Source organism: Crinia signifera, chromosome 6 (genome assembly GCF_055691185.1).
Source record: "Crinia signifera chromosome 6, ASM5569118v1, whole genome shotgun sequence".
In the NCBI taxonomy this organism is placed as follows: domain Eukaryota; kingdom Metazoa; phylum Chordata; class Amphibia; order Anura; family Myobatrachidae; genus Crinia; species Crinia signifera.
Window position 1 is genome coordinate 28,817,336 of NC_139222.1, and position 14,719 is coordinate 28,832,054.

Below are 14,719 nucleotides of genomic sequence, written 5' to 3' on the forward strand. Positions count from 1 at the left end.
TGTTGCGGCGGGACCGATTTTCTTGGTCTTCCTGGCGCTCCTTGAGGGCTTCCAATTCTTCATGGAGTCTAAGGAGTTCTTTATCCATGCGTAGTTGGGATCGGCAGATGTCGTCTGTTTTGGACTCTAAAGCGTCGGTTCTGCTGCCAAGGGCTGTTAAGTCAGTGCGGAATTCTGCAACCGCGTTGGCCAATTCGTGCTTGAACGCATTTTGTACACCCTCGAGGAGCCCTGTCATTACCGCTTGGATGTGGGGATCAATAGCAGAGTCCGTTAGCTCTTGACGCGTAGGGGAATCTGCTAATTGTGAGGGGCTAGGTGTATTCTTAGATTTGGCGCCAAAGAAGTTACCGGCTGCTTGTGGAGCTTTTTTGTTTTTATGCGACATTTTGAGTCAGAATTAGGAGAGTAGGAAGGCAGTGACCTAAAGGCTATATTGGGATCGCCAGGTGGGGGTTAGCAGAATGGGGACGCTTAAAGAGTCGATGCTGGGGGACAGGTTTGGCCCAGGCGGGACCTCGTGCACACTCAGGATATCATAATAAATCCCTGCAGTCTGATTGTAGTAGCGAAATTGATCGTCAGGAGGAGGAAAGGACTTTTCAGCTTTTCAATTGTTTGTTTCCCCACAACAGTTCTCGTGTAGCCACTCTTTATCTTTGTATTGGTACCCTTATGGCGCAAGGCAATTTTGGCTATATAGCCCCAGATGTACAGGTGCGGGGAGGATTAACTTTGCCTTTGTGTGTATACACAGGGTGAGGTTTTAATTGCTCCCAGTCGGGTCTGGTGCTGGGAAGGGTCCGGGGCCCTTTCTGAAGGGTTAGTGAGGAGGGTCAATACTCTCTATACGTGCCCGTTAGGTAGGGGGCAGAGGGGCCACTGCTCGTGGATGGTGCTGCCCTTGTGCTGTGGAACTCCACTCCGTTTTGCACACCTCAGCCAGTATGGTGTCTGTGACTTGGGCCTAGAGGCTTGGAGTGAAGGGCCAGTAATAGGCCTTGAAGCTACACACTGTGTGTGTGTATGTGGGGGGAGGGGGGAGGGGGGGCAGCGGGGCTACTGCTCCCCACCGACGCTGTCCTTTGTGAGTTATATGCCCGGCTGCCGCGTTCGCCACCTCCAATATGGCGGCCGCGAGTCGGGCTCTGTGGTCCTCCCTGTCTTTCTAGCAGGGATGTTATCCTGCGGATGAGTGCAGCTATGCAGGGGGAGCAGGGGGAGCCTTGCTGGTGGGGGTCAGCGGGTCCGCCGTATGCTGCGGCGGCTGCTGGATAGGCCTTGACGCCCGCGCCACCTCCAATATGGCGGCCGCGGTAACGGCGTCGCTACTCTCAGCGGTTCCCCTTACCTCAGCAGCGGGGGTGCCGTTTCGTGGGCTGTTTGTGCTGGGCTGGGGGAGCTCCTCCGTGGGCCACCGCTGGTAGGTCTGGCGTTGTGGGGGATTCCTGGGTCGCGTTCGTCCTCCCGACGAGCGGCTGGTTAAATCGAGGCCCCGGCTCCTAGGGGGTACTAGGCCACAATCCGCAGGGACCTCGAAACGAGGTCCCCCGACTCCGCAGCCGTTCCCTCACCTCTCTCTGGTAGTCCCCGAGCAGATGGAGGACTCTGAGGGGATGGATGGGCGCTGTGGGCTCTAGTTTGGCGTGGATTTTAGAGGCCCGAGGCAGGAGCTCAGGGTATACACGTCCTGCTCTATCCACAGTCAGGCCACGCCCCCCCCTGTGCAATATATCTTAAAGCTAAACAAACAGCTGAGGAAACAGCAAAAAGAACTGAACTTGTTGACACCTGACATGCCTGTTGAGAACTGTCATAATCTTAAACCAGGAGACTTTGTTATGATCCGAAATTTTTTACGCTCAGGTTGTTTGATAGACCGTTGGGAAGGACCTTACCAAGTTTTGTTGACCAGCACTACATCAATTAAAGTCGCAGAGAGAGAGTCTTGGATACATTCGTCCCACTGCAAGAAAGCCAGTAACCCAGAATCCCCTTGTGAAGAGAGCGAAAGAGAGGAAATATCGCTAGAAGCATTGTTCCGGGAAGAAAGGCAGCCAAGGTCGAGCAACCTGTACGAGCAAAGTTAAAAGGACAGAGCAATAAAAGACCCCTGGTAAAGAGGATGGAAGGACTACAAGCAACAGGTTCATGGTTCTATTTCTATTCCTTTGTTTTCCTTTTGTTTCCCCTTCTTCACCCAAAGATACTCGGTGGCTGCCACACCCTAGAGCGATCGGAGCGGAGTTCTGACAGTGTACTAATCGACCCAGATCAGGGTGAAGTAGAATCCCTAAGTAAGCCTGATACTTTACCCATAACAGGAGATGGTAAGAGGTATGAGGGGATGTCAGTCGATGGGTAAGGCTACCACGAGCCGACATCCCTTGATTGATTACCACTCATTAGTGGGTAAGGTCTTAAACCAAACAGAATGCTGGGTGTGTTCACAAGTATTACATAAAAGGAGTAGTGTAGGCCTAGTCCCATATCCTTTAAATATATCTGAGATAAGCGTCTTAAATAAGGGGAGGCCACTGGATAAGACATACCTGTATACCAGGTCCCCTAGTCTTAGATTACATCCATACCAAGTGGACAAGTCCCTGGTGTGTATGAACTTCTCTAGTTCCAGACAGATTGGTACTTGGGAAGTGACATGGTACAACCAGACGATAACTTACTCCCAGCGTCCAGATGGAGAGCCTATTCATAAGGAATTGTTGTTAAAGATCCGCACCAGTGGAAGACACTATAAATATGTTTACACTGTAAAGAAAAATAAAATGATGGCTGGCAGAGTATCTGCCGGTTATTGTAATATGACCTTACAACCAGAAACCTGTGAAGAACAGGTCAGGGAGCAGGGGACAGGAATGTTCTTATGGATAGTGTGTGATAAAATCATGAAATATTCTGTCCCTTATTTTCTCCCTGACGATGTTTATTATATTTGTGGTAGAAGGGCATATAAATGGCTCTCCATGAACTACGTTGGAATCTGTTATTTAGGTAGAGTGTTACCCGAAGTAATGACCCTTACACATGATGAAATGGTAAGCATACACAAAGGTATACCTCCTCCTTACACTCATACCCAATCTGACCAAATCCACAAAAGGGTTTTAACAATCAAGAAAGAACCCCTAGCCTCTGAATTGATACACGAATCATTCGGTATCCAACTCCTCATTGCGTTAGACATTACCCATACCGCCAGGGGAGTCATTAATTTTAAGTATATTCAAGCGTTAGCAAGCTTGGTAGACAATATTACTGAGATTTATGATGACACCTTTAGATACACTGGGAGGGAGTTACAAGTTTATAAAAGAGAGCTAGTTCAACATCGGATGGTGTTGAACTATCTGACAGCCATGACAGGAGGATTGTCACAAACCGTGGGTCTCAGCCCCGTCTGAGACCACGTCCATTACCTTCCCGGTGGTCAGCGGTGAGAGTAAGGCCTCTGGTAGCTGTCAGCGCCTGGCGAGATGTCCCATGTTTGGCTGGTGTTGACCCGTGCAATCGACATGCCGGCACGCTGGAGCCCGCGCGTCATGGGCGCCGCCATGACACATGCGCTCAGCTGACCAGAGGGTCCAATCCCGCGGTCCAGCCAGGGTGACCTCTGACCCACACACCTGCACACCTCTCAGGTGTACTCACTCTTTCCCTGGACTGATTGGTGCTGCTGACGCTAACCAATCAGTGCGCAGCAAGGGGGATATATTCCGGCTTCTAACTCACAGTCATCGCCTTGAATATGTGTTCATCTGACCTCAGTCCCTCCTGTGTTCAGCTGTTTCCAAAGGCTCCTGGTTATCCGGTCTCCCCGTGTACCTCTCACAGTTTCCTGCATACTACCTGGTTTATCATCTCCAGAAGACTCCTGCCATTCCACTCTGCAGTCGAGTATTATTCCTGTTACCATCTTTACCTGGCATACCATCTCCAGAAGCCTCCTGCAAAATAACCATCGTGCAGTTGAGTGATCTCATCGACCCTGCTGTCGACATCAGTGTTGACACTTTCACACTGTGCCCTCCAGAGACTATTCCAATTCCCAGTGTCTCCAATATCACTACCACTCTCCGCCTACGTCCAGAGGACCAGGGCAGAGGGCCGCGACCTGCCTGTCAGACGCAGCGAAGTCCATATCCCCTTGCGGGGGTCTCTGGTGAATACCGCTGGCAGGTTAGACTCCGCGCCTCTGTTTCTGGTTTCAGCCAACATTCTGGTACGCAAGGCAGTGCCTCTGTGCATGTCATTCATCAGGCCTCCGGCCTTCCGCTACACAGCGCCCTCCACTGGTCCACCACGGTCAGGGCCGGGAACACAGCAGACCCAGAACCTGACAGTATATTCAAGGCCGATGGACTCGGCCCAAGACCCAAGTGTGGGACCAGCGGTTCTTCAAAATGTTGCTGCCAGAATGGAGACCCAAGAAGCTACTCAGCAGCAGGTGATTAAATTCTTACAAGATGTATCCAGTCGGTTGGACACCCTGCAACAGTCCCTGTCGACTTCTGTGTCAACCACTACCGTAAGATCAGCAACACCAGCTTTATCATCCCGTCTCCACCTGCCAGCACCCACCAAATACGATGGTGACCCCAAGACCTGCAGAGGGTTTATCAACCAGTGCCAAATTCAGTTCGAATTGGTTCCTCATAACTTTCCTACGGCCAGAATTAAAATCGCATACATGGTGTCATTATTAACTGGCTCGGCCCTGAAGTGGGTATCACCCTTATGGGAAAAAGCAGATCCTCTGCTGACAGACTATGACCAATTCCTCCTGACCTTCCGCCGCATATTCGACTTGCCAGGTCGACCCGTGTCAGCAGCTACCGACATCCTCCAGGTTAAGCAAGGGTCCCGCCCCATGGGGCAGTATGTAATCCACTTTCAAACTCTCGCGTCTGAATTACAGTGGAACAATGAAGCCCTGACAGCTGCCTTCTGGTTAGGAGTTTCTGACCGGATCAAAGATGAGCTGGCATCTCGCGACCTTCCTACCCCCTTGGAAGATCTCATATCTCTATGTGTCAAGATTGATCTACGTCTTCGTGAGAGAGGACTAGAAAAACACAAGAAGTTAATTCCCAAAGTTTCTCCCAAGATTCGTTCTGAGTCTCCTACGCGTGAAGAACCAATGCAAGTGGGTAGATCACGACTGACTCCCGAAGAACGCACCCGTAGGCAGCACAATCGCCTGTGCATATATTGTGCTGCTCCTAGCCATTTCATTAACAATTGTCCCGAGCGTTCGGGAAACGACCGGGCCTAACCTGCAAGGGAGGAGTCAGGTTGGGTCAAGTGGCAAAATCTCCTCCAGAATATGACTTTGTCTTACCCGTATCTTTGGATACTCCTACTGGTACCCATTCCAGTACCGCCCTGGCAGACTCCGGCTCGGCCGGGAACTTTATTTCTCAAGACCTGGTCACTAAACTGAAGATTCCCATGGAACCACTAGTTCCACACCTAGCTGTGACAGCAGTTGACGGCAGCAGAATCCCAGGCAGTGAGGTTCGCTTCTGTACCAGTCTCCTCACCCTCAGAGTCGGCATGCTGCACCAGGAACAGATCAAATTTCTCGTTATTCCCAAATCTTCTTATGAAATCGTCCTTGGTCTTCCCTGGTTTCGTCTTCACAACCCAAACATCAATTGGAAGACGCTACAGATCGAGCAATGGAGTTCTCATTGCCAACAGCAGTGTATCAAGTCAGTGGTGCCCACTCGTTCAGCCAATGTAAAAATTCTTCCTGGCCTCCCTGAAGTCTATAGTGAATTCGCTGATGTGTTCTGCGAACAGTCCGCTGATACTCTTCCTCCTCATCGTGATTGGGACTGTAAAATTGACCTTCTCTCAGAGAAATTCCCCCCTAAAGGTCGAACTTACCCATTGTCCGTTCCTGAGACACAAGCCATGTCGGCATACATACAGGAGAATCTTCAGAAAGGCTTCATCCGGCGCTCAAGTTCACCAGCAGGCGCAGGTTTCTTTTTTGTAAAGAAAAAAGATGGAGGCCTCCGTCCGTGCATCGATTACCGGGGTTTAAACAGTATCACAGTCAAGAACAGTTACCCCCTTCCTCTTATTACAGAACTTTTTGACCGAGTGCGAGGTGCCCAAGTCTTCACCAAATTGGATCTTCGTGGGGCATACAACTTAATAAGAATCCGTGAAGGTGACGAGTGGAAGACCGCATTTAACACCCGGGATGGTCATTACGAGTACCTGGTAATGCCTTTCGGTCTTTGTAATGCCCCAGCAGTATTCCAGCAATTTGTAAACGAGGTCTTTAGGGACATGCTCTACGTTTGCCTTGTGGTATACCTCGATGACATTCTCATTTTTTCAAAAGACTTATCCTCTCATCGAACTCAGGTCAAGGAAGTATTGTCTCGTCTTCGCAGAAACAAACTGTATGGCAAAATCTCCAAATGTACTTTCGAAGTCCCTTCTGTGCCTTTCCTCGGATACATCATTTCTGGGTTCGACCTACGTATGGATCCAGAGAAGTTAGAGGCTATTAATGGGTGGTCACAACCCACTTCCCTCAAAGCAGTCCAACGCTTCATAGGGTTTTCCAACTACTACAGGAAATTCATTCGAGGCTTCTCCACGCTGATTGCACCCATCACCGCACTCACAAAAAAAGGGGCTAATCCAGCCAACTGGCCCTCAGAAGCCATCGCAGCCTTCCAGTTTTTAAAACAAGCTTTTGTCACTGCTCCTATCCTGTCCCAGCCTGATGTCGACAAACCCTTTTTTCTTGAGGTAGATGCCTCTCACATAGGAGTCGGTGCTGTACTATCTCAAAAGAACAGTGATGAAAAACTCCACCCCTGTGGGTTCTTCTCTCGCAAGTTTCTTCCAGCAGAAAGAAATTACTCCATTGGAGACCAAGAATTACTGGCCATCAAATTAGCTCTCGAAGAATGGAGATATCTTTTAGAAGGTGCTAAGTTTCCCGTGACGATCTTCACAGATCATAAAAACCTCCTGTACCTCCAGTCTGCCCAGTGTATGAACCCCCGACAGGCTCGTTGGTCCTTGTTTTTCTCTCGTTTTTCTTTCAAGCTCTTATACCGTCCTGGCACTCAGAATGTGAAAGCGGATGCCTTATCACGTTCCATGCAAGAAGATTCTGACCTACAGGAAAATCGGCCCATTCTGGACCCCATCGCTTTTGCTCCCACTCAAGTGTCGCCTGTGCCTCCTCCTGGTAAAATCTTCGTTCCCACTGAATTACGTCAGAAGCTTCTTTCCTGGGCTCACAAGTCATTATTCTCTGGGCATCCTGGCGCTCAAGGGACATTAAAAATTCTTCAGAGATCCTATTGGTGGCCGCAGATTGGCAAAGAAGTAAAAGAGTTCGTGGCATCATGTCCAGAATGTGCACAGCACAAAGTATCCCGACAAGCCCCAGCCGGCCAGCTCCATCCTCTGTCCGTTCCATCTCGTCCCTGGACTCACATCTCAATGGACTTTATCTGTGACTTACCCAAATCCCAAGAGTACAACACCATATGGGTAATAGTTGACAGGTTTTCCAAGATGGCCCGATTCATCCCATTACCCGGCCTACCGTCCGCTCCCACTCTGGCTCAGCTGTTTGTACAGCATATCTTTAGAAGTCATGGCTTGCCTAGCGAAATTGTGTCCGATCGGGGGGTACAATTTGTAGCACGGTTCTGGAGAGCTCTGTCTCATGCATTCCAAATCAAATTAAAGTTTTCTTCAGGCTATCATCCCCAATCCAACGGTCAGACAGAAAGGGTGAACCAAGATCTGGAGACCTTCCTTCGTCTTTATATATCATCCTCGCAAGATGACTGGTCGAGACTCCTCCCGTGGGCAGAATTTGCTCATAATTTCAGGTACCACACAACCACTGGTCATTCCCCTTTCTTTATAGTCTATGGACAAAACCCCCGGGCCCCCAATTTTGAAATGTTACCAGCGATAGAGGTACCTGCAGCCGCAGCAGCCATTAACCATTTCTCTCAAATCTGGCGAGAGGTTCATTCCAACATCACGAAAGCCTCAACAAGGTATAAATTCTTTGCAGATCGCAAGAGAAGAGCTGTTCCTGAGTTGCACCCAGGAGATAGAGTGTGGCTTTCCACACGGAATCTCAGACTGAGAGTTCCCTCTATGAAATTTGCTCCCAGATTCATTGGTCCCTATACGGTTCTACAAAGGATCAATCCTGTCGCATACAAACTGAAGTTGCCCAAATCTTTACGCATCCCCAACTCATTTCACATCTCTTTGTTACGTCCTCTCATCCTGAATCGCTTCCATACTTCCTCACCCTCACTACCCAAAGTTCAAACCAGCAGGGGAGTAGAATTCGAGATTAATAAAATCGTTGATTCTCGTCGGAGGTATGGGCATCTCCAATATCTCGTTGATTGGAGAGGATATGGTCCTGAGGAGAGGAGTTGGGCAGATGCAGAAGATGTACATGCCCCCCGACTAATCAAAGTATTTCACGAAGAGAACCCGTCCAAGCCTAAAGGGTGTTCGGTGCCCACCCTAAAAGGGGGGGGTACTGTCACAAACCGTGGGTCTCAGCCCCGTCTGAGACCACGTCCATTACCTTCCCGGTGGTCAGCGGTGAGAGTAAGGCCTCTGGTAGCTGTCAGCGCCTGGCGAGATGTCCCATGTTTGGCTGGTGTTGACCCGTGCAATCGACATGCCGGCACGCTGGAGCCCGCGCGTCATGGGCGCCGCCATGACACATGCGCTCAGCTGACCAGAGGGTCCAATCCCGCGGTCCAGCCAGGGTGACCTCTGACCCACACACCTGCACACCTCTCAGGTGTACTCACTCTTTCCCTGGACTGATTGGTGCTGCTGACGCTAACCAATCAGTGCGCAGCAAGGGGGATATATTCCGGCTTCTAACTCACAGTCATCGCCTTGAATATGTGTTCATCTGACCTCAGTCCCTCCTGTGTTCAGCTGTTTCCAAAGGCTCCTGGTTATCCGGTCTCCCCGTGTACCTCTCGCAGTTTCCTGCATACTACCTGGTTTATCATCTCCAGAAGACTCCTGCCATTCCACTCTGCAGTCGAGTATTATTCCTGTTACCATCTTTACCTGGCATACCATCTCCAGAAGCCTCCTGCAAAATAACCATCGTGCAGTTGAGTGATCTCATCGACCCTGCTGTCGACATCAGTGTTGACACTTTCACACTGTGCCCTCCAGAGACTATTCCAATTCCCAGTGTCTCCAATATCACTACCACTCTCCGCCTACGTCCAGAGGACCAGGGCAGAGGGCCGCGACCTGCCTGTCAGACGCAGCGAAGTCCATATCCCCTTGCGGGGGTCTCTGGTGAATACCGCTGGCAGGTTAGACTCCGCGCCTCTGTTTCTGGTTTCAGCCAACATTCTGGTACGCAAGGCAGTGCCTCTGTGCATGTCATTCATCAGGCCTCCGGCCTTCCGCTACACAGCGCCCTCCACTGGTCCACCACGGTCAGGGCCGGGAACACAGCAGACCCAGAACCTGACAAGGATATTGTGTCACCCTCTCTACACAGTTTGGGGTAAAGTGTTATACTTACATTACCAACAATACTGAAGACCCAGAAGAAATCATCGATCATCGGATGGATGAGATTCTTCAGCTTAAATGGGAATTTGGAAGGGAACACAATATCAGCCTGGCAGAAGTAGGTGATAAGGTCAGCGAATGGACCTCCTCGTTGAACCCAATGCATTGGTTCTCCGGGTTAGGAGAATGGGCACAAGGAATCATAGCTAATATAGGAAAACTACTTCTTTGCATCGGTGGTGCCATCATAGTCTTTGTGTTATTGTTTAAATGTGTTAAAATGGTGACCCGGGGAAAGACCAAATGTACTGAAATCATGAGTGTAAGAACGAGGGATGCAGAGGAAGACCAGGGTTTGGTATATGACCCTAGAATTGAAACCATCACCCACTAAAAGATATCATATCTGAAAAAGTGTATATATATACACCTCCCTTGTTTTTATTTTTATCCCAAAAATTGTATATTATCCTTCGTCACCCTGAGTAGATTGTTCGATAAATGTGGCCCCTCGTTTATCCATAATCCTGGATTGGCCTAGCGCAGATGGTTTACTCCCCTTTTATGTAAAATTCAAGGATCCCAAAATTATTGTTAGGATTATGAATTTCTGTTGTGTTTTAGGAAATATTTTGTACTGTGACAGTTTTGTATTTACTGCCAAAGGGTGGACTGTTAAAGTCGAATTGCACACACGCCATTTTAGGTTAGTATGGCCGCCATTTTGGTTCGCAGAGTTGCGCAAATAAAGTATAAATACCCGAGTCTGTGTAACAAAGTGGATCATAAGCGCAGCCATACTAATACACATAAATTCATAATACCATACTTACACCAAATAAAACATAGTTAATTAAAGGTTTAGAGCATTACACATAGTTTAATCAGCAATACACACTGTGGCCCTTATTCTGATTGACGCGGACTTTACCGCATTCTTACGGATCGCGTCTTTTCGGCGTCTGCGCATGCGTGGAGAACGCAACGCGCATGTGCCACGCCTTGACTCCGTACCAGTTCGGCCAAATCCCGTACAAAACTGTTCCCCGCAATCAGTCGGGAAATATGGGCGTATTATGGGCGTCATGCGGAATGTCACATGGGCGTAGTTTCAAAGTGGGCAAAACGGGGCGGAAACATGGGCGGACACGGGGGAGTACACTTATGTTGGGGGGCGTACATTCGGATAGCACTCCGAATGCACGCGATCAAAAAGGGAAGAAATGTGCGGTGTCCACAAGTGTACTATTGCTTTGCGGACACCACTCGTTCATGCGGTAGGCGAACGTACGCCTAATGACTACAAGCATTAACACCTGAACCCAATAGAATCGACTCCTTTACTCATTACTCACTAATAGGACGCTTGTCAGTGCTTTAATTGAAACCATTGCACTTCAATTGCTGTAAGGGTTAATGTGTGCAATGCATGTGTTAGGCATGCTTGTAAGGATATATTGGCATCTAATTGATTCCAATTCCAAATAAGAAGTTTTTTATGAGGATAGGTAATTGAATAAGTGGGTCATGTGATGTATTGCAGAAGATACATAATAGTGGGTTGTTTGGCGTAAATACTCCGCTTACGTGCGGTAGCACCGCTTGGCTCCCGTTCGGATGCGGTATTCCCGAGCATACTCTGTAATACTCTGTAATACCGTGCAGAATCGGAGTGTTTCTCCCGCACACGCATGGTTTGTATGTCGTCCGTAAACACGCCCTGTTCTTAAAGAGTGAGTCCGTCCGAATGCGGAGGACACGTGGGCGTTTCTACGGACGATGGCCGCATGCGGCAAAACACCGTAGCGTGCGGACCGCTCCGTAAGAATGCGGGAATATCCGCACCGATCAGAATAAGGGCCTATGTCTGTATAATGTTTAGTATCGTTATGTTCCGTTTCTTATGCGCAGCACTCCGGTCGTTGCAAAAACTTCGCAACTCATATGGTCCGATAATTACGGACAAAATCTATATTTCAAGGACTATTTCTGCTAAACTGTGTGAGACAAAGGAATCCAGATATAACCGGTTCTTGTTGCTGTTTACGACCCCCGACGACGATGCCAACACACAAAGGACACCAAAGTACACTCCCCCTGCACCAATCCAAACCAGGTGTAATACTTTGCTCCAATCACTAAGGACTGGACATTCAAACACTGGACCAATAGGAATGGCCTTTGACCTCCCCCTTTTGACTCTATAAAGATAGATAACCCGGGGCTGGCTAGGTCACTTCGGCACTGCATCTATCCCCCACCATTGACCGGGCTAAAGTTCTATTTGAACATAGCGAGCTCCGACCGGACTGTGCTGCGCATATCTGATGAGACGGTAAATGGTTGCATTCCTTGTGCTTTCTTATATTGTTTATTGGCTGATTGTATTCTGTAATTGTTTTCTTTCCCCTAGTAGTATTTGACTTGTATTAGTATTGTTAAAGGGAATTGTATCACGTGTTATCCTGTATTTCTTCTTTCTGTAACCCCCTTTGTCCGCTAGGGACTAAATACACTATTTTGGAGAGTCTATCTCCTCACTTGTTATATCGTGGTCTCGTCTATTATTCGCATCTAGCGATAACGTATATTACGGACATTGTCCTTAAAAGGTATTTTGCAGATTAGAGACTAAGTACTGCGAAGAGATTTCCTATTACTGTTATTGATTCAACGTGTACAATACACGGAAAAGGTGCGCTACGTTTTGTTCGTACGTAGCTAGGAATAAAGGGTACGCAAGTTACGGAATAAGTACATAAACTGCGCATTTCACTTATTGTTCTTTGGTTATATAAATATATCAGCTTTAATACCATTATAACATTACATTCCATGAAAACGGCATTACTTACTGAGCTTAATGGAGGGATCGCTGCGTCTCAACCAGGATAGAATCAGAGAAAAGGATTAGAATGGCAAATTCTTACAAAAATCCCTTTTTCTCTTTCATCTATCCTGGTGAACCAGCTTGACCTTGGGACGTTCAAGAGCCGGTCCTTTGGGAGGGTACGCTCAGGTCTGCAGTTCTCATCACTGCTCGCCCAAATGATGCGTCCTATGACACAAACTCATGGAACCTATAAAATTTGGTGAAGGTGTGAACAGAGGACCAGATGGCGGCCCTGCATACTTGTTCCACTGTAGCTCCATGGCGCACCGCCCAAGAGGCAGCCACTGACCTGGTGGTATGGGCATTAATTCTGGAGGGCACTGGTCTGCCTACCTTAGTATAAGCAAAAGCAGTGACTGATTTTAACCACCTAGCAATGGTCTGTTTCGAAGCAGGCCAACCCATCTTGTGAACATCATAAAGTACCAACAACGAGTCTGTTTTACGGAGATTTTTCAATCTGTCCACATAAATGCGCAATGCGCGAACCACATCCAATTTTTTTTGGCCTTTTCCTGAGGACCGAACACCGGAAGAACAATCCTGGTTTAAATGAAAAGAATAAACCACCTTAGGTAAAAACTAAGCACAGCCCTATCATCATGAAAAACTAAAAACGGAGGCTTACAAGATAAAGCTCCTAACTCAAATGCCCACCTCGCTGAGGCGATTGCCAACAAAAAGGTTAATTTCCAGGTAAGGAATTTTGTCCCGGTACTTCTCCGGCCCACATTCTCCCTCCTCCTCAGAATCAACATTGAGGATAGGAAGAGAGGCTACAGACTGTCTAGAGGATTGTTCAGGACTAGAAAACTGCTCCATGAGAGCATTAAACTTTTGAATGCCCTGTGCGGTGTCCTGCATGACATGCAGAAGGGCTGGTTCCCCTTGTGATAAAGGAATCTGTAATGGGGATCTGAAGGGCCCCAGGGCTTCCATGCTCTGGCACGGCCACTGCCTGTACTAGCAGGCCTGTCATTGACCCTCCCGGCCCGGCCGTCTACTGTGCACCATCTGTGTGTGGCTGAGTCTGACTGACTGGCTGTGTGCCACTGCTGTCTACGCAGCGCTCAGAGCCGTCTACTCTGTGTGTGCGCACGGCCTGGGTCTGTAGTCTCTGTATCTTGTTACTTTAAATGCGCATGTCGTCTGTTCTGCACTCTGCAAATGACCTGCCCTGCCTGCTCGTAGTGCTCGGCTCTCTTTTGTGAAAGTGACAGGCCAGCAGCAGGAGGGAGCCAGCAGGAAGTAGCAGTTAGGAGACAGGCCAGCTGGACTGAGAAAGAGAGAAGTCCACACCTGATGGATTAAGGATTGGGTGGGGGGGGCCCCAGAAATATCATTGTACCGGGCCCCAATATTTCTGTTGCCAGCCCTGCCTTCAGGTCAGCGGGGGTAGCGTGGCTCAGGAGAAGCTTGTCACTCTGTAGGAAAACCTTCAGCTACGCAGCCCAGTGCTTCCAAAGGCGTAAAACACAGAGTGCAGGAAGAGACCAATGTCCCTGCCACAGCGGGGTCCGTGGCTCTTTGGCGCCATCTACCCCATGTAGGCCACTCCCACAGGCATCTTTTCCTATTCCCAGTGCCTCCCCCTCTGTTTGGGATCACTTGGAATTGCCCAGTCCTGGGCTCCTGTCACAGGCTGCGCCCTCCTAATGGAGTCCAGATTGTAAACCTGTTCCAAGATGGTGGCCGCCATCGCGGGGACACCTGTTCCCTACAATCCCCCCTGCGGGGAGCCGGTTCAGGGCTCCCCCGGGCCCAGGAAGCTTCTGTTCCAAAGAAGCCAGAAGCACTGCACAGGGAGATCAGGCAGCATCTCTCTGCGCACAGGACGTGCTTCTGTCAGCTCCTGCTGCGCTCTCAGTGTGAGGATTCTGAAAGAATCCTCACACTGTTCCTGCCCTAACTAAGTGTAAAAATGTGAAAATAAAAACACCTAGCTATCTCTTTTCTGGCTGCTGCACACAGCCTGTTTAGCATAGCACCCACTCCTGTGGGCACCTAAACAAAACTGGGGAATGCTGGGATGCAGAAGGGAGGAGCCTGCCTCTCTAAAGGTTTAGCATAGGTGTCTGGCTCCTTTGGACCCCTCCTACATCCCAAGGTCAAGCTGCGTCACCAGGATAGATGAAAGAGAAAGAAACACAGAATATGATGGCAGATAAGAACCACTTGGCCAATGTAGTCTGCCCCTTTTTTAAACATGTTACCTCAAACCATATTTGATCCTTATTTCTT